Genomic DNA, 21,109 nt, shown 5'->3' on the forward strand with positions numbered 1-21,109 from the left:
CTATACTTTTGCATGCCTTTATGATTTAAAAAAATTCAACTCACTTTATGTGAGTGTGTGTGTGTGTGTGTGTGTGTGTGTGTGTGCACTAGCTCTAAGAATTACCAGATGAATAGATAGATGATAGGTAGGTAGATAGATAGATAGATAGATAGATAGATAGATAGATAGATAGACAGATATGTAGATAGATAGATATAGATGCTTCACCCTTTAAATTGTCTTCTCCTTTTTGTATCCTTTATAGTCTATGGTAACCTAGCTTAGAATTTAATAACACTTTAGCCTACTGAGTGTTACTCCCTAATCTTGAACTATCAGGACAGTTTGGCACAAATGATTGGCATTATCCAAAATAAGGGAAAGTTAGATTTTACGTCTATTATGACTGGCCTTGAACAGTGAAAAATAAATTTAATTAGTATTACAAAAATACAGTCTCTGTGGTTTACCTTGGCGTGTCTATATGGCAAAACATCTCAGGCTAATTAACTTAAATTTGGCAGATACAGGCATGACAAAAAACAGTACATGAAAGAATTCTATGTCCTATTCACAATGACCTACTATGTGATACCTAAAAATTTAAGCATAAAAATTGTTATTAAATGCACTCAAGTGAAATCTAAAATACTTTAAAGTCTATAAATATGACCACTCTTTTTTTCTTACAAATAGTATTCAGCTTGCTATATACTCTGCTTTTCCAAAATAAACAGAATCCCTGCAATGTCCACCTCTCCATCTTCTGCTTTCATGGAAAAATTCTGTACCTGTATAGTATCCCATTCACAGGTACTGAATTTTAAGCCTGTATTGTTTTGGAATCTAGACACTTCACTTGTCAATTCTAAATTCTACTTGTTGGCCAATTCATATCATTTTTAAAAAATGCTTAGAGATTCCAAAAAGTTATTTTGTTCAGCGCTAGTATGTGTTGGATTGCCAGGTGAACCAAAGTGACCAGTTAATTTTAACCTAACATCTTGTCAAATATATGGAAAGAACATATTCAAGCTAGTCTTTTCAGTAAAATAGATTCTTAAAAATAACTGATAAAATATTCCTGTTATGTATAATTGTGATGACAAACCAAATCACTAAGTCAGAAGATGGAACTGATTGACTGATTCCATATATTCTTCAATACTGAAGAAATTTTCACACACACAATACAGCTTTCAAGGTTTTGTCTTTTATCTGATAGGCAAATAAGTATCTTTAAAAAAAAAAGAAAAGGTAAATACTATATAAATATGCAACTACCTCCAAGTACACTAAATCTGTCATCTTGTAGAAAAAATTAAATATTTTAGTTCTAATTTTCCTTCAAATACATATTTTAAGTGAATATATCTAGAGTTAAGTCTATGCATTCCTAGTCACTAGAAGTGCACTAAAACTGCAAGGAATGTATTTCTAGCATTTTGACTTAGCAGCATCTTTATCACTTTACATGGCAAAACAGAAAAACAAAACAAAACAAAACTTGTCTCTAAACTTGTTGCCACTGAAAAAACAATTTTGTAGCTACCTCTAGATTTATATGCCATTCAACAGCCATAATATTTAGGCATTAAAAGCACATGAGATCATTTACAACTTTATTTTAAAAAAATAACTAATGATCATTTTTTATTATTTTTTAGATTTTTATTAAAATATAGCAATCAACATTATATTGGTTTCAGGGGTACACCAGTTATTCAACATTTATATACCTAAAGAAGTGATCACCTTGATAAATCCAGCAACCATCTGACACCATACTATGCTACCACAATATTATTGACTATAGTCCCCAAGCTGTACATTATGTTCCCATGACTTATGTGTTTTATATCTGGAAATTTGAACCTCTTATTCATCTTAACCTTCCCCCCCCCCCTTAAAACTTTCAATTACAGTTGACATTCAATATCATTTATATTCATGTAAGGTGTACAGAATTGTGGTTTGGACATTTGTATAATTTAAGAAGTGATCACCCTGACTAGTCTAATACTCACCTAGCAGTATACATAGTTTTTACCATATTATTGACTAATTTCCTATGTGATAGTTTACATCCCCAAGAATTTTTGTAATTACCAATTTGTACTTTTTAATGCCTTCCCTTTTCTCACCTTGCCTCCCAAGCTCCCTCCCATCTATCAGCCCACTAAATCTAGTACCCATCTGACACCATACAACAATATTACAATTTTATTGACTATATTCTTTATGCTCTACCCTACATCCCCATGACTACTTTGTAACAACAAATTTGTACTTCTTAATCCTTTTCCCTTCTACATCCATTCCCAACACCCCCTCCTGTCTGGTAACCATCAAATTGTTCTCTGTATATATGAGTTTGTTTCAGTTATATTTGTTTGTTTTTGTTGTTTAGATTCCACATGTAAGCAAAATCACATTACATCTGTCATTTGCTACCTGACATACTCCACTCAACACAATACCCCTCAGGACGATCTGTGCCACCAATGTAGCGAGAACCCACTCCCTTCCATGGCCAAGCAATATTCCAATGTATATACTCATATATACTACTTCCTCTTTATCCATTCTTCCATCGATGGACACCCAGGTTGTCTCCACATCTCGGCCATTGTAAACAGTGCTGCAATGAACATATGGATGCACATGTTGCCTCAAAGTAGTATTTTGGCTTTCTTCAGATAATTATCCAAAAGTGGGATTACTGGCTCCTTCTTTGTCACTTCTTATAGCCTTTGTTTTAAAGTCTGTTTTGTCTGGTATGATTATTGCTACCACAGTTTTTTTGTTGTGGTTGTTGTTTGTTTGTTTTTACATTTACATGAAATATGTTTTTCCCATCCCTTTACTTTCAGTCTATTTGTGCTTTTTGATGTGAAGTGAGTATCTTGTAGGAAGTATATATAAGGGTCTTGTTCTCTTAGCTATTCATACACCCTATCTTTTGATTAGAATATTTAATCCATTTACATTTAAACTAATTGTTGATAGGTAGTTATTGCCATTCTGTTATTCATATTTTTGATTTTTTTTTTTTTTTTCTTTTTGTGTTAAATAAGTCCCTTTAAGATTCCTTGTAATACTGGTTTGGTGGTTATGCACTCCTTTAGTTTTGTTCTTGTCTTGAAAGCTCTTTATCTGTCCTTCGATTCTAAATTATAGCTTTGCTGGCTAGAGTAATCTTGGTTGTAGGTCCTTGCTTTTCATCATCACTTTGAATATTTCATGTCTGTCTCTTCTGGCCTGCAAAGTTTCTGTTGTGAGATCAGCAGATAGTCTTATGGGAGCTTCCCTGTAGGTAACTACCTGCTTCTCCCTTGATGCTTTTAAGATTCTCTCTTTGTCTTTAACTTTTGGCATTTTAATTATGATGTGTATTGTTGTTGGTCTCTTTGGGTTCATCTTGTTTGGGACTCTTTTTGCTTTCTGAGAATGTATATGTATTTACTTTGCCAGGTTAGGGAAGCTTCTAGTCATTATTTCTTCAAATATGTTTTCAAATCCTTGCTCTCTCTTTCTTCTCTTTCTGGTGCCCCTATGATGCAAATGTTGGCATATTTAATGTTGTCACAGGGGGCCCCTTAAACTGTCCTCTTTTTTTTTTTTAATTCTTTTTTGTTTCTGCTGTTCTGATTAGTTGTTTTCTGTTACCTTATCTTCTAAATTGCTGATTCGATCTTCTGCTTCATCTAATGTACTATTGATTCCCTCTAAAGTATTGATTTAAGTTATTGTATTCTTTATTTTTGACTGGTTCTTTATTTATGTTTTCTGTCTCCATTTTTATATTTCCAATCCCTTTGTTGTTCTCCCTGAGATGACTGAGCATCCCTATAATCAGTATTTGGAACTCTGCATCTGGTAGATTGTTGGTCTCCATTTTGTTTAGTTCTTTTTCTGAAGCTTCATTCTGTTCTTTTATTTGGGAAATGTTCCTTGTCTTCCCATTTTGGCTGGCTTCATGTGTTTGCTCCTTCATGTGCCTTCATGTGCCTACAGGTGTTTGTTTCTATTTAGGACTGCTATGCCTCTTGGTCTTAGTAGAGTGGCCTTATGTATTAGCGTGCTCTCCCTGGTCACCAGAGCTGAGTTTTCCAGGTGTGGATTGTGTGTGCCCTTCTGTTGTAGTTGAGACTTGATTGTTGTTTGTGCATCCATGGGAGGAATTGGTTAGTCTAACTCAGACTGATTGGTTATGAAGACTGCCTGTGAAGACAGTGGAGGAGCTGTTGTACAAGGGGCTGACCCTACAGAGCAGGGTTCACTTTAGTAGGGCTCTGGTACCTGCCCAATCTGCCCTTTGCAATCCTTGGAGGTGGCTGGGTGATGCTCTAGCCCAGTCTGAAGCTGGCCACTGGGCCTGGCAGCTCCTAGGCCTCCTGGGAGAGGGCCCAGAGCTGGCCAAGTTCAGCCCCAGGCTGTGTCCTGCCCAGGGCACCTGGCATGAACCACAAAGCAATCCAGAGATGGTTGCTACCCACACTGTTCTTGGAGGTGCCTTAAGAGGCCAAGTCACAAAACAGGCCAGCTGTCATGAGTACAAGGCTTAGGACTGCTCATCCAGAGGTATGGAACACACCTAAGCCAGATGCTGCTTGTTTGAGTTTTCTGAACCTTTGAGAGATTTTAGGAAAATCCAAAGCATGAGCCAGGATAGGCTGTTTATATAAAAAAACCAATGGAAGGGGATTGGGTTTGCTGGAAAATTGGATGTGGTCTTAGGGAATCACTAGGGCAGGGCAGATGAAAGGTGATAGCTAGTTTGATGAAGACTCAGATATGATATCTGCTTGCTTCTATATGCAGGTAGGGGGAGGGCCCTAAAAATAAACAATGTCTTCTGCCAGCTCCTCTATCAGAGAGAAATGTCCCTCCAGCCTTCACCCTGAAGCTAGACAACTAAATTCCTCACCATATATCCCTGGACCTTTTCAGCTGCCTCCCCAGTGCTGGAGCTCAGGCAATTGAGTCCATCAGTGCAGCTCCATTCACAGTCCCTTTAAGAGGGGTCCCTGGGAGTGCAGCTGCCCTCCGTCTCACTCAACCACAATCTCCACTGAATTTCACAACCAGAAATTATGGGGATTTCCTTCCCTGACACTGAAACCCTAGGCTAGGGAGAGGCTGGGATCCCTCACTCTTCAGGGGGGGAACCTCCGCAGCTGAGCTATCCCTCCTGATTTTTAATGGTCACATGCCTGCATGGGACCAGCCCACTCAGCATCTCTGTCCCTCTTATCCATCTCAAGATGGCTTCTTCTGTATGTCCATAGTTGTAGGGCTTTGCAAGATTTCCCTTTGTAGGGTTCAGCAAGATTTCAGGCGAGTCTCAATGATTGTTGTTCTGTGGTTCAGTTGTAATTGATGTGGTACTGAGAGGAAAATAACATTTGCCTACTCTGCTGTCTTGACCAGAATTCATTTTTTACTATTTTTATTATATAGTTCTAACTAGTGTTTTGTTTGTATAATACTTAGAGAACAGATTGTTTTGTACATTAGATTAAATTAACTAAGTAAAGAATTTTAAGACATTCTAACTTCAGTGTTAAAATAGTATTTAAGCATATCTTTTCAGTCCTTACACAAATAGAAAGACTTCTTTTTCCTAAAGCTAATTTGGAGCAGGTCCATGGATTGTACTTAATCTTGGTTAATTTGAGTTGAATCAAATTGGATTTCTTTGAATGGGCAGCTGCCCTAGGGCAGTATAATGGTGTCTAAGAGTGTCAAATGGAAGTTAGAAGGTAGCCTAGGCCTAGCAGGCAGTGGCCTGAACATTGGTGTTGATAATTCATTAGGGTTCACTAAACACAAGATGTGATATTACAATCTGAGCTTTGAATGCTTTGTGGCAATACGTGGATGATACCAGTGATGAAATTCTAAGAAAGTACACTGAGATCAGAATTAGGAAACATAAACAAAGCAGAAAAACATACAGGAAAGAGTTCAAGTAAATTGGCTATTTTAGGGAAGAAAAAAATTCTCCTTATCCTCTTAGTCTCTGGCTCGGTCTAAAAATTAAACCAACATGAAACAGATTAACAGGAGAAAAACATACAAATTTATCTAATATTTTACATGGGAGCCTTCACAAGAAAATGAAGACTTAAAGAAATAACCAGAGCAGAAAATTTTTATAACTTTCAGAGAAATAAACAAATAAGACAAAAAGTTTGGGATTGGGGCAGCCAACTGTGGAGAAATGACTGGGAAGATATGGGTTAGTTTACCAAGCTTTGCTTGCATAGATTTCTTAGGCTCGGTGCCCTGTTTTTGGTTGTAAGAATGTGTTCCTGCCTCCTGGTACAGGGAGCACACCTTTAACATGGAGTTTTATCTCCTGCTTTTAGGAAGAACAAAGTGATCAGTGTTCTTTTTGTAACTGCTGTTTCTCAATCACCTGTAACTCAAAATAATCAATATGCCAAAGCAGCGTGTTTTGAGTTGACATATTCTGAACAACAATATTCAAATTCCATTTTCAGGGTTCTCAGAGTAACTGAATGTCATGAACAATACATTTCTAGCTTGCAAGTATTTATTATTTAAACCGAGTTAACAAGGGAAGATATATATAGTTGTCCCTTAAGTAACATAGGTTTGAACTGCGTGGGTCCAATTATACGTGGATTTTTTTTCAATAAATGTGCAGTCAGCCTCCATATCCCCAGGCTTTGCTTCTCTGTATTTAACCAACCATGGATGGAATACAGTGCTTTTGATCTGCAATTGGGAATCTGTGGATGCAGAAAGTTGACTATATGCATTGTTCTATGCCATTGTATATAAGAGACTCGAGCATTGGTGAATTTTGGTATCCTCAGGGGTCCTGGAACAAATGCACTGCAAATACTGAGGGACAGCTACAATAGGATATGAGATACCCAGCTGTAGTGAAAACTGTTAGATCACTGACCGTTAAATATCCTTGGGAAATGTATTCTCAACTTCTGCATGCTCCTTTCTTAAGGGCTAGAATTTGTAGTTATCTACAGAGGACTGTTCTTTTCGTCCGGGAGCCACTTGTCCTAGAGATGAAAGTGCCTAGGTGTTTCAGGTCCCACAGAGTATGCAAAAGCCACAGTTTAAAGGCCGAGTTGCCTTACCTGAACATGGGACAAACTGCAATGTAATTCAGGAGCTCTCTGCACCTGTAATTTTGCCTTGCTAGGTTTCTTGGCCTTAAATTATCCTGTTTTCCCCACTCCTGTTCTGGTTTCTCCTGAGAACACTTGTACACAAATTCTCCTCTAAATGTTGTCTTTTGAGGAAACCAGACTAAACAATCTGCTAAACAATCATGACTATACCAGCAACTCAATTACAACTATAGCCATAATCCAAGGACAAATGTTAACTGCTCACTATGCAAATGATGCTCATCATGCAGTTATGGCTTTCGTTAGGTGTGAGTAGGTGTTTCTCAAAATATAGTCAGAGAATCACCTTCATCAGAGTCAATTTTGGATGACAATTAACAGGCAGATTTTTAGAACCTGCCACACAGCTATTGATTCAGTTACTGAGGCTGGGACAAGGAAGTTGGCATCTTTAAAGTAAGCCTCTAGGTGATGTTTATGCATAGAAGTTTAAGAAACTCTGATATAAGTATGAAAAACAGGATTATTTCATAGCTCCCAGATGGTCAGAGCTGCTATTTGTGGCATAGTCTAGGCTAGCTATAGCAAAGGAACCAGACAGATCTGATGTTATCTGAAAGTATACACACTGTCTGCCAGGAATGAAGTCAATTTCTTAGAGATAATAAACTTATTTAAAACTCTTTAAGAAGGAGGAATCTAAGATCTATAGAGGTTAAGTGATTTGCCCAACAACCTGAAAAGGTTATCTTTAGATGGAACAAAGGCCCAAGTAACATAATTCCCAAAACCTTGTGGTTTTCTATACCCATGTCATGTCCTATAACATGTATTCATATTACCACTTTTGAATTAAAGCAAGATGATAATAAGAAAAATAACAACAAGCACAGTGTTTGCAATCACAGGTAAAGTTTTGCCTATGAATATTTGTGTGCACGTATACACGCACACATGAGAAGAGATGATTTGCTTAATGCATAATCTCCACTTTTCCCTTTCATTATACTGTACCTATCCTATAGTGCTGATTGGGATGTCTACAGAAGCTAGACACAGAGAAGCTTCATATGGGAATAGTTTCACATAAATATGACTTTGTCTAGAATATATTAAAATGTTTAATAGTTTAAATTAATTAAGTAATGGAATTGTTAACATTTATACAAACAGAATGTCAAACACTTGGCATCATGTAAACAAAGGAAGCATTGACTGCCTAAATGATTCACTGTTTAAGCAGTTGATTTGTTATCATGTGGACAGAGCCTGAGTGTTTATACAACTCTATGTATGACCACATTCCAATGATAAATACAACAGTTTGGGGGATTATCTCTTATTCTTGAATACCATTGCTTTGATCTCTCATTAATATGCATTATCAAGTATAGAATGTATCATTTTAAATTTACACATTTATTCATTTCAATATTTTAGTCTAAGAGCAATGGAAAATTATAAACATTGGAAATTTTCTTACTCGTTTTTCAAAATAGTCACTAGATTTATTTGAGAGAAATGAATTGGCTGATAGTTTTGATTTATTATTATAGTGTAGTTATAATTTTTTAAATAAGAAGTTAGCATTTACAGTGTTTAATCATTATAGTTTTATTCAGTTAAGGTTATAGTCTTTTCTTACATAGAGAAATATAACTTTTTAAAAAAATTATTAAAAATATGACTAACATACAATGTTGTATTACTTTCACGGGTACACAATAGTTGTTCAACATTTATATACCTGTAGAAGTAATCACCATGATAAGTCTAGCAACCATCTGACACCTTACCACACTATCACAATATTATTGACTATATTCCCTGTGCTGTACATTACATCCCCATGACTTATTTGTTTTATACCTGGAAATTTGGACCTCTTTTTCTCCCTCATCTTTTCCCCCTTTTTAATTTTTTTCAATTAACGTTGATGTTCAATATTATTTTACATTAATTTAAGGTATACAGCATAATGGTTAGACATTTGTATAATTTAAGAAGTGATCCACCTGCCTAGAACCATATCATTGAGTATATTCCCTATGCTTTATTTACATCCCATGATTATTTTGAAACTACCAATTTGTACTTCTTAATCCCTTCACCTTTTCCACCCTGCCCCCAAACCCCTCCCATCTATCACCCCAACATATCTAGTACCCATCTGACACCATACATAGTTATTACAATTTTACTGACTATAATCCTTATGCTATACCCTACATTCCCATAACTACTTTGAAACAACAAATTTGTACTTCTTCATCCTTTCCCCATTTTTTAATCCACACCCCTAACACCCCTCCCATCTGGCAGCCATCAAAATGTTTTCTATATAAATGAGTTTCTTTCTGTATTTATTTATTTATTTATTTATTTAGTGCTTTAGATTCCACATATAAACAAAATCTCATTGTATCTGTCTTTCTCTGTCTGACACTCCACTCACACAATTACCTCCAGATCTACCCATACAGCTGCTGATGGCAAGAACACATCCCCTTCCATGGCCGAGGAATACTTCATCCATCTCTTTATCCATTCTTCCATCTACACACATCTGGGCTGCCTCCACATCTTGACCATTGTAAACTGCAATGAGCTATGGCTGTACATGTTACCTTGAAGTAGTGTTTTGCGTTTTTCAGATAAATGTCCAGAAGTGGGATCATTGGGTCTTTCTTTCTCACATGTTGTAGCCTTTGTTTTAAAGTCTATTTTATTTGGTGTAAGTATTGCTACCCCAGCATTGTTTATTTGTTCATTTCCATTTTCCTGAAATATCACTTTTCTGTTCCTTTCCTTTCCATCTGTGTGTGTCTTTGGATCTGAAATGATTCTCTTGTAGGCAGCATATGTAAGAGTTTTGTTTTCTTACCATTCAGCCACCCTATGTTTTTGATTGAAGCATTTAATCCATTTGCACTTAAAGTAATTGTTGACAGATATGCAACTATTGCCATTTTACTATATGTATTTATTTACTTATTTGTTTGTTTATTTATTTATTTATTTAATTTATTTTTTTTTGTCCTAAAGAAGTCCCTCTAAGATTCCTTGTAATACTGGTTTAGTGAGATGAACTCCTTTAGCTTTTTCTTGTCTGGGAAGCTGTTTATCTATCCTTTGATTTTAAATGATAGCCTTTCTGGGTAGAGTAATCTTGTTTGTAGATCCTTGCTTTTCATCACTTTGACTATTTGACTATTTCCTGCTAATCCCTTTGGCTTGCAAAGCTTCTGTTGAGAAATCAGCTGACAATCTTACTGGTTCTTCCTTATAAGTTACTAATTACCTTTCTCTTGCTGTTTTTCGGATTCTCTCTTTGTCTTTAACCTTTGCTATTCTAATTATAATGTGTCTTAGTGTGGCCATGTTTAGATTCATCTTGTTTGGGACTCTCTGCACTTCCGAGATCTGTATATCTATGTCCTTCTCCAGGTTAGGAAAGCTTTCTGTCATTATTTCTTCAAATAGGTTCTCAATCCCTTGCTTTCTCTCTTCTCCTTCTGGTACCCCTATGATGCAAATGTAATTACACTTGATATTGTCTCTTTATTTTTTTTTGAATTCTTTTTTCTTTTTGCTGTTCGGTTTGGGTGCTTTCTGCTACCTTGTCTTCCAAAAATCACTGATTCAGTCTTCTGCTTTATCTAGTCTGATGGTGATTCCTTCTAGTGCATTCTTCATTTCAGTTATTGTATTATATTATTCACTTCTAACTGATTCATTTCTATGGTTTCTATGTCCTTTTTAATGCTTGTTATCTCTTTGTTGAAGTTCTCACCAAGTTCCTTGAGCATTCTCATAGCCATTGTTTTGAGCTCTGTATCTGGTACATTGCTTGCTTCTATTTCTTTAGTTCTTTTTCTGTAGTTTTCTCCTGTTCTTTCATTTGAGACATATTTTTTTGCTTCCTCATTTTGGCTGCCTCTCTGTTTGTTCTATGTATTAGGTAGATCTACTATGTCTCCCAATCTTGGCCAGGTTGACTTACCTAGGTGCCTGGTGGGGCCCTAGCTCAGTCTCTCTGGTCACTTGCTCTGGGTGCTCCAGGAATGTTCCTTATGTGGGTTATGTGTGCCCTCCTGTTAAAGTTGAGCATTGATTGCTATTGGCATGTCAGTGAATGGTATTGACCCTCATGCTGATTAACCGTGGGGTCTGGCCACATGAACAGCTTATGGGCTGCTGTGCAGGGGGCTTAACCCACTAAGTGGGATTTGCCCCAGCAAGCTCTGATGCATGCTGAGACTTCCCTTTGGGCGTTCTGCTTGTGGGGCTAATTGGGTGATGCCCTGTTGTGGTATGAAGTCAACTTACAAGTATGTTTGTTCTGGGACTTCTTGGGAGGTGCCCTGGTGCAGTGCCAGTTCACCTGCTTCCTGTGACTGGTGGAGACTACCTGGTAGGAGTTGCAAAGTGATTTGTATTTGTTCACTGCCTGTGGTAAGCCTGGAGGTGCATGAGAGAGGCCATGCTGCGAACCGAGGATGGCTGCCACCAGTACCAGACCTGGGGTAGCTCCACAAAAATTCAGCACACTCCAAGGCCTGCTCCCACCTGCCTGCTCCCTTAAGGTTCAGCCACTGATAAAGCCTCATGTGGTACACAGTTGGGTGAGGTAGGGTCTGAAGGAGTCACTAGAGTGGGAAGAATTATGGTCACAGGTTAATGTAGACTGTAGTTTGGTGCCAGTGCTGAGCCTGGAGCAAATCAGCAAAAGTCTCAGAGCACACTGAAGCCAGTCACTGCCCACATGGGGCCTAGGGACTCTGATAGTTTTCCAAGAAAGAGTGCAATGTGGGTGGGGTTGGCTGTTTGGAGATAAAGTGCCTCCGGCACTGAGGGAATTGTGTAGGCCAATCAAATTCAAATTTGTTATGGGCATGGTGGGTAGGGCTCAGCACAGGAAAGATGGTGCCAGACTACTGGTTGTACGTGATGTGGCTCCCTCACAGGGAAAATGACAATTGTTCTCCAGCCCTTGCTCTGAAGTCACACACCTCATTCTGTCCCCTGTATGCCTCTGATGCCCCCCCGAGTCACCATCTCTCTGCTGATCCCAAGGTGAATGCCTCAAGTGAGTGAATCTGTGTGGGGGCCATTTAAGAGGACATCTCAGTTTCCCTTAGCCTTCCATCCCACCTGGAACAGAATCCCCACTGTTTTCCACAGCCAGATGTTGTGGGGGCTCCTCTAATCTGACAAGAGTACTCCAAGCTGGGGAGGTTGGTTTGCAGCTGGGGTCACTCGCTCCTTTGGGGGGAACAACATTAGCTGTGGTATCCCTCCTGATTCTCAATTGCCATACAAAGGTTAGGGGCTAGCCTGTTTCACGTCTCCACCCCTCCTACCATTCTCGATGTTACTTCCTCTTTATGTCCTTAGTTATAAAACTTCTATTCCGCTAGACTTCAGATGGTTCTCCAGATTGATTCTTCTATAATTTAGTGTTAATTTTAATGTGATCACAGAAGTAAGCAGGCACAGTGTTTATCTACTTTCCCATCTCCTGAGAAGTGTAATGTTTTCATGTGTGTTACTCTTTTGGGGTTGTGCTGTAGATAGACACTGGGCTGCTTCTATTGAAATGCCACATTAAAATGAATAATTCATGAGTTTTTATTTTATTTTTTTGTAGTTTTTAAGGTACCTCATTGGATAAAGCATTGTTTATGTGCTTATGGTATTTTTCTCTCTTTTTAATGGCAGCAGCAGCAAGCCACTTACTAACTGCAAAACACAGCTATTAGATTTTATATTCTTATACCCAAGATGCAGTCCAGAGTCTTTAGAGTATGTCAAGAAGTTGTCTATCTCTAGGAAAACACAGCTTTTTCTGATATAAGTTTATTAAGGTGTGCAGATATGCTGAGTGTCATCATGAAGTAAGTACCTCTATAAAGTGACCACTGAAGACATCCAGTAGCTATTGCCAATCTACACAGATACTCTATCCTTTCTATTGGCTGCAGTGCTTATATCGTCACCTAGTCTTATACTATTAGTACAGTGGATAGAACTTTTATCTCTTTTTGTGCTCGGAAAACGGTTCATTGTCTGATATCAAGTATGCTTGAAGTCTTAAGGCTTGTGGCTGAACTACAAAGAAGGAAATAACAAAGAATAGGGCTCATTAGTATTATGTATGTATATCTATATATATCTATATCTATCTATCTATCTATCTATCTATCTATCTATCTATCTATCTATCTATTTCCTGATATTTCCTGTTCCCTTGCTTTTCTTTCTAGTTGTTGTTTACATTTATTTTTCATTTTTATTATTCATTTTGCATGTATATATTTATTTAGTTATGTATTATTTATAAAATACATACACTTTTAACCTACTTATCTCAAAAGCCAGAATAAGTTTTGTTTGTTAGTTTTGACTTGATGGCTTTCATTTCAGTGCTAAATCCAGATAGTTCTCCTAATTATTCTTTTAAGGGCTAAAATGACATTTTGGTACAATGGAAAGATCTAACATTGATGACAGAGTGTCTGATTGGGCTAAAGATCTGTGATTTAAACATGTGGATTGTGGGAAACCATGTTACCTTCTTTCCACAGTTTCTTCCCCTGTTAAATAGGGATCCTTATAACAATATTTTATATGGCAGACATAATGTATGACTATGGTACTTTGCATGGCAAAAGAGACTTTGTAGAAGAAATAAGATTTCAAGCATTAAAATAAGGAGATTATCCTTGGTTATCTGGATGTATCCAATATAATGGCATGGTTTCTTAATGCTGAAGAGAAAGGTAGAATGGTCATAGATCTGATGACAAAAGAGGCAGCAGAGATTTAAACCATGAGAGAGACTCAATACACCATTACTGGCTTTGGAGGTACAGAAAGGGACTATGTGTTAAGGAACGCAGACAGCCCCTGGAGGCTGGAAACAGCTCTCAGATGACAGTCAGCAAGAAAATGGTAACCTCAGTCATAAACCAAAAGGAACTGAATGTTTTCCAATAACTGAATGAGCAAGAGCCTCCAGAAAGGAACACAGCCAGCTGATGTCTTGTAGGACTATAAAATAATACATTTGTGTTGTTTTAAGCCACTGAATATCTGTTTATTTGTTACAGCAACAATAGAAACTAATGTAGTATAGTTGAAGCAAATGTAAACTGTATCTGGAAATATTTTTCTAACTTCAAAGTATGGATTCAAGCCCATAAACATGTGTTTAGAGCTACTGGACACTGACATATACAAAAATAAAATGAAAGAAAAAAAAAGATATCATCCTTGGTATCAAAGAGCTAGTGTTTTAGTAGAAGAGACAAGCATATAACCAAATAAATCAAGGCCAATCTATGTCAAATATGTTATGTTATAGATGCAATGTAAGCAAGAGTGAAGGGATAAAGGAGGAGGCTTGGTTTCTATAGCTATGTATTATATTGCCGTTTTAGTTCTCATTAAAAATAATCTTTAGATTTTTACATAAAGCTGTTTTTGTTTTCTTCAAAATTGTATACAAATATATTTGCATATTAAATTCCTTTATTAAACACCTCTATGGGCCCTAGATAACAGCCTATATTTAGTTGGTTAGAAAATGGTTTTACTACTTTCAATTCCCAAACTGGAAAAAAAAATTTTTTTGAACCGTTGAGCTCAAGTGATCAAAAGGTCTTCAGTTTTGTGTGTCACTGTAATTTTTTGAAAGTTAATGTATGACTAGAAAATAAACTTGCTTTCTGAATCCAGAATCACATAAAATAATTTTCTTGTCATAGTTGATTTTACGTGTCATCTTGGCTAGGCTTTTTTAGATAATCCTGTTAAGGTAATATTAAAATGTGATTAACATTTAAATCAGTAGACTGAGTAAAGCAGAATTACAACTACAGTGTGGGTGGGCCTTATATGATCAGTTGAAGGCCATATGAGAAAAAACTGAGGTTCCTTGAAGAAGAAGGAATTCTGCCTCCAGATCACCGTTGAATTCAGACCTGCAATATCAACTCTTAGACCTCCAGCCTGCCAGCTTGCTCTGCAATTTAGGACCTTCCAGACCCCACAATCATCTGAGCCAATTCCCTAAATAAATCTCTCTCATCCCCCCCAACACACACACACACATCCCGTTTCTCTGCAGAACCCTGACTAATACAGTTTTCATAATCAATGACACACTGTTTGGTAAAACACAGTCACTCTACTGCTATCTTCATAAAATGACACAATCTTTTGGTATCAGTACAATTTTTTTGTATGGAAATATGTATAAGTAAAATAGGAAAAGGACTTTTCTCATCAATAATAAACATGAGTCAAAATTAAAACTCTGTAAGTTGTAATACATTACTATTAGGTTGGTGCAAATGTAATTGTGGTTTTTGCAATTATTTTTAACCTTTTAAACTGCAATTACTTTTGCACCAACCTAATATTAAAATAATTTAGAAGAGTACATATTAAGCTTTTATTTTACCATTTATATAGAGAAAGTAATACTTTAAATGTGGGTGAGGGATTGGAATCTCCTGAAAGGTACATAAGATAGAGTGAAATATAATTAAAAAAAGAAATAAAATCTGATTTTTATTGAACATATATTCCATTTCTGAATGTTCCTAACTATTTTCATCCCATAGAATTGATGCCCTTTTTTTAGAACTCATTATTTTGAGTGCTATGCTTACAGCCCTATTATTTAATTCAATCTATAAAATATAGCTATAAACTGTTATTTTTTCACTGTTTCTGAATTAGAAAGCTAATTCATAGGAAAGTATATGATCATATAGTTAAGGAGAGCCAAAAGCCATCCTATTTATGTCTGATTTAAATGCTCTGTTTTTAACCAATGGTTTCTTCAGGATAGTTTACACTTTAAAAAACCTCCTTATCTAAGGTAACTGGTAAGCATGGCATATAGTCATAACCAATTATCATTGACTGAACGTCAATGGATAGATATATCACAATTTTTCTGGTGGGAAAATACCATAAAATTTTAATGGTAGATTAAAAATAAAGAAAAAAACAAATAACAGTGATGTCCATCACTTTTTTCTTAGTTTGTAACTAATTGTTACATTTAAAAAATATTGACAGTATTCACATTTAGCATTTCACTTTGGGTAATTTGTCAATTAGGAGAAACTAGATTGTAACAACCTTCACTTCAGTAACAACCTCCACATCTCACTGGGTTAAGAAAAAAAGGTTTTGTTTTTGCTCTTGTCTTATGTCCATCAATAGTCATGATGGAGGTTTTGTCATTACAATCACTCAGAGGGACTCATGCCAACAGAGCATTCATGACCTCCAATGTTGCTGGCCAATGTGAGAGATAAAGAAAAATATACAGAGGGTACTAAAAAAAATGTATACACTTTTTAAGAAAGGAAAACACTATTAAAATTGTAATATTCAATATATACTGATAACAAAAGATAAATACAAGTCATATGTATACATTTTTTTGGCACCCTGGTATATATTTGTGGGATCTCAAACTGACAAGTAAATTCTTGAAATTGGAATTGAAAATTATCACTGCCATTCATACATCATTGTGCAGAACTTTCACTTGAAAACACACTATCACAAGGGGTCCAGAAAGTACAATCCTACTTGTTTCCAGAAAGTGAAGGGCAGGGAATATTTGGTGAACAACACTAATGCATAGCAGAAGTTTTATTTACAGTTCTAGAGAGACACTTTCCAGAAGAAAACTTCATCATAAGAAGAAATAATTTAAAGCAGTGTTTCCCAAACTCTGTATTCTTAGAAATGTTAGTAACCCTTACGACATTTAAAGTTGTTCATTAAAAAGGAAATGCTTTCAAGGGCAAATTAATGGGGCACTATACATACTAGGTCTAATATATTAAGGATTCTGAAAAGTTCTTTAGTGCAAAATCTCTTTGAATTTTTAGCCCAATATATCTCACAGTTACTTTAAAATTTAACTGCTTCTTTTTTTATGACATATATATATATATATATATATATATATATATATATATATATAAACATTTTAAGAAACACTCGTGTTCCAATGAATAATTTTATGAAAACTCTAGTTAAAAGTAAGAGAACAGTAAGTGGTTTACTGCAAATTCACTACTGACACATGGATCATGTATCACTGTCTGATTATATTCGATGTTCTCTGTGACAGCACACTCACTGGGTGGGAATGGATTATAGGAGTTAGTGGGCCCAGGTCTTCCATGTATTTATGTTCACTGATTTTCTTTTTCTTGCCCTTCCCTCATTTTTTTTTTTTCTTCTCTCTGATTTTTATATTATATTTTAAACTGTTGCCATGAGTTTTATACAACAAAGCCATGGGCAATCTGGGAAAATTAAATAGTACCTTTTGTGAATCATATACGTCCTTTTATTTGGAATGATTACTTAGATAAGTTTTGTTAAACTTTAATAAGATTACTATTAATTAAATTCTAAAAACACTTTATTTTATTAGTTGATTTTATTTATCCATACTAATTATTAAAGTGGGCACTAAATATTCAACATTCCATGTGAGTGTGTAAAGTGAAAATAAAGACCACCTTGTTTAAAAAAATCAGAAGATCCTAAAAGTAAGGATTTCTTGAATAAAGATAGTAAATGTTACATGTTTGCCTTTTTCCTGCACAAATCGTTCATATTCACTCATCAGCACTGTCAAGAATATGGCTTTGGCCAGCTTTCTATTTTTTGTTTTCTCTTCCTTCTCTTCACTTGGTTTACTCCTTATAAAACTTACGGTTTTAACCGAAGTCACTTTTTTATGGATAACTTCACTTTCTAAGCTAGATCATGTCTTGTTCACATACATGCTTTATCTAGCCTTCATTATACTTCCCTCATTTTAAAGTTACTGTTTATTTGTATATCTTTTATAACCAGTCCTGCAATCTCTAAAATTGTAAATATCCATGAAAACAGGACCATGACAGTTTTGTACCCTGTCATATCCCCAATCACCCTGTGGTGATTGGTATTCTTTAATATTGTAGCTCAAAATATTTGTAGGAACATTGTCCAGAAGACATTAGCTTGATTCTGAAATCCTTAATTTCCAAGCATTTTGGTAATTCTATTGTGCATAACCTCTTATAGTTCAGGTCATATTTGTAGATGCCAAATTCAAGAAAATTGAATATCTAAAGTGAACAGTAGAAGAATATAGCTGTATTTTTTCCTTAGCTAAGAAATTATTAACAGTGAAATGTCTTTCCTTATAAAATACCTTATTAATTTTTTAAGTACATGTTTTCATTTATGTCACTAAACTTGATTTTCTTTTTTATTAAAAATAATCTATATATTCAAGTTATAAATTCTAGCATTTCAAATTAGATTAAATTTGCTGAATAATAAAAATACAATTAAATGAAAGTTTATACAATGGCATTTTCTGTAATGTTAAGAATATCATATCTTCAGTCTGAAAGAGTGAACACAAAAAGTTTCTGAAAGCTTTCTAATTAAGGAATGAATCATTTATTCTATAATGAGATGTAACATAATTCAATAGTGCAATTGTCCATTCATGATAAAGAATTAAAAATACTGAAGTTTTCAAATACGTTTAAGTGTATCTAAGCAGCTTCCCTTAAGTTGGGCCTTGCCTTTCATGGAGACATATTTTGTCACTGGTACTTTCTAAGCACTTGGATACAAAAGACTCACTCCAAGGACTCTAAAGAGAACTAATTCTGAAATAGTCTAAGGAATAATATAATGCATATAAACTTACATTTTAGCAAAAGCATTAGTAGATGGAGTTTTATGAGGAATAAATAAATTGCAAATGAACAAAAATAAAGACAAACACTATGCTTGCAGCTCCTCTCCTATTACTATCCTTTGGTTGCTTACTTCCATGCTTCACTCACTTCCTAGCAATGTATATGGAATCTCATGCTCCCAAAAGGATTTCTATTTGGGAGGTGCCGCTTGCCCTAGAGAAGTTAAGTGATATTCACTGTGTAAGTCAGAGGAAAGGTGGAAAACAGGCAAAACCAAGCAAACTGTTCAGTCCTGACTCCAGTTTACCAGTCTTAACTCTGGGCGATGCTGGATAAGACAAAATGTGTTAAAATTTGACATTCAGAACATTCCTGTCATTCTGCTAGCAAAAGGGCATTTGGCTTTTGCCCAATTAGCTGTTTTCTCCTTCCAGATTGCTCAGTCCCCAAACTCCATATCCTCCTCCTATCTTGAAATATGTGGAAAAGACACAGTATCTCAAATGTGACTTCTGGACAAACTTGCTTTTGTAAATGCAGTGTTGCTCCAGGTCATCTTAGATGGTCACTGAGCATAGACATTTCAGAGACCAAAGAGTTTCAAAGCCTGTTTACAATACAGCTCAGTTCATCAACTTTGGAGATTATGTGGGGCTTTGGGTCAAAGTCACAGACAGAAATAAAGAGAATTTGTCTGAAAGTGTTTCTGGCCTTTGATTACTTTCCGGAAATCTAGTATGCTCTCTCAATGATTTAGAGATTTTAGGTTCTCATTATTTTTTTTCTTTACTGAAATATAATTAATATGTTTCATAAATGTCTTTATATTTTTAAAAACAAGCTTAAATTACATGCACACAGACACACACACACATAACATACTCATTAAAATACTAAGCTGGAGGTTTTTTTTTTTAATTTTTATTTTAAGCGCTACACAGAGTAAAACTACTCTCTTTGGATTGATTGTGATATTAGAAGTCAAACACAGATTATTACCTGTATTCCAATTTAAGCTTTTTATTCATTTTCCAATAATTGCACTTCAGAAGCCTCAAAGATATGCTCTCAAATTTTAAGAACCTTGGGGAAATTAGCCAGCTTTGTGCTAATAAATTAATAATGTTGAAATAACCTTTCCAAGGTAACATAAAAGGCTATGGCAATGTTCTACTTTCTTAGGCGAAATGTAAGTTTTTAGTTGACCTGGAATAAAACTGTACATTCTTTTCAGAAAAAAACAATGTCAGTTTAAATTCTGCCAATGGCATTCTATTTGGTATCCATAGTAGCAAAGGCCTTGGTCTTGGTATTTCTTTCACATTCTAATTACTTCTCAAATTACATAGTGAATCTACCTTGTGGATCAAGGTACTGTTAAATTCTCTTGGTAATCGGCATATATTGAGAAATGGGAGTGGTGTCCGTATTTGGGATATTATCAAATACAATGGTTTAACTCTGTTGTAGGGAACTACGATACCAACTTATTTTCTCTATAACATAAAAACCTTTTGTTAATGTTACAACTTAATTTTCTTTCTTACATCTCTATTGTTTCACTAAGTAAATATGTTTAGTGCAACACATTATACTTTATAGAATCTTCAAGGGATGCTCATGAATCAGCTAACGATGTCTGTGTTCAAGGAGTTTCTATTTTATTTATTTCTATTTTATTTGCTTATACAAAATGAATAATGTAACACAAAATAAGTAAAAGGACCCAATAACTTGGAAGAAATCATCTTATTAATTCAAAAAATAACAAATGTGAAAATGATCGGAAGCTGTATACATTTTTTCGTATTTATTTTTATCTTCATTGCATTGTGTTTGGCACATAATAGGCAATTAATAAATACCAATGACATGAATAGATGAAAAGGGACAACAAGAAGAAACCTGATCTAAACTTAGAGGGCACAATTATTCCATTATTGATCTTTTATTATAGGGGTACATGAAATATCAGGGATACATAAAATATATGCCATAGAGGAATAAACAATGGCACTAATCTTCAAAAAGCTTATAATCTAGTTAAATTAATAAACTTTCCCAGTCACTGTTTGGTACACCGTCTCCTTAATTTATCTATGGGCTAGAATCATATTTCTAAACTCAGGAGTATGTGAAGAAGGGACAGCTGGTTATCTCAGTTGGTTAGAGCGTGGTGCTACTAACACCAAGGTTGCCAGTTCGATCCCCACATGAGCAAAAAAAAAAAAAAAAAGAATATATGAAAAAGATGGG

At 35.5% G+C, this 21,109-nt stretch overlaps 1 long non-coding RNA gene across 2 annotated transcripts in view; it reads left to right on the top strand.

The window, feature by feature from the left end:
- The window catches only part of LOC109453549 (uncharacterized), a 123,208-nt gene that overhangs the window by 44,237 nt on the left and 57,862 nt on the right, over positions 1–21,109 (top strand). The gene's annotated exons all lie outside the window — the stretch shown is intronic.

This window comes from Rhinolophus sinicus, linkage group LG06 (genome assembly GCF_036562045.2).
Source record: "Rhinolophus sinicus isolate RSC01 linkage group LG06, ASM3656204v1, whole genome shotgun sequence".
Lineage (NCBI taxonomy): Eukaryota > Metazoa > Chordata > Mammalia > Chiroptera > Rhinolophidae > Rhinolophus > Rhinolophus sinicus.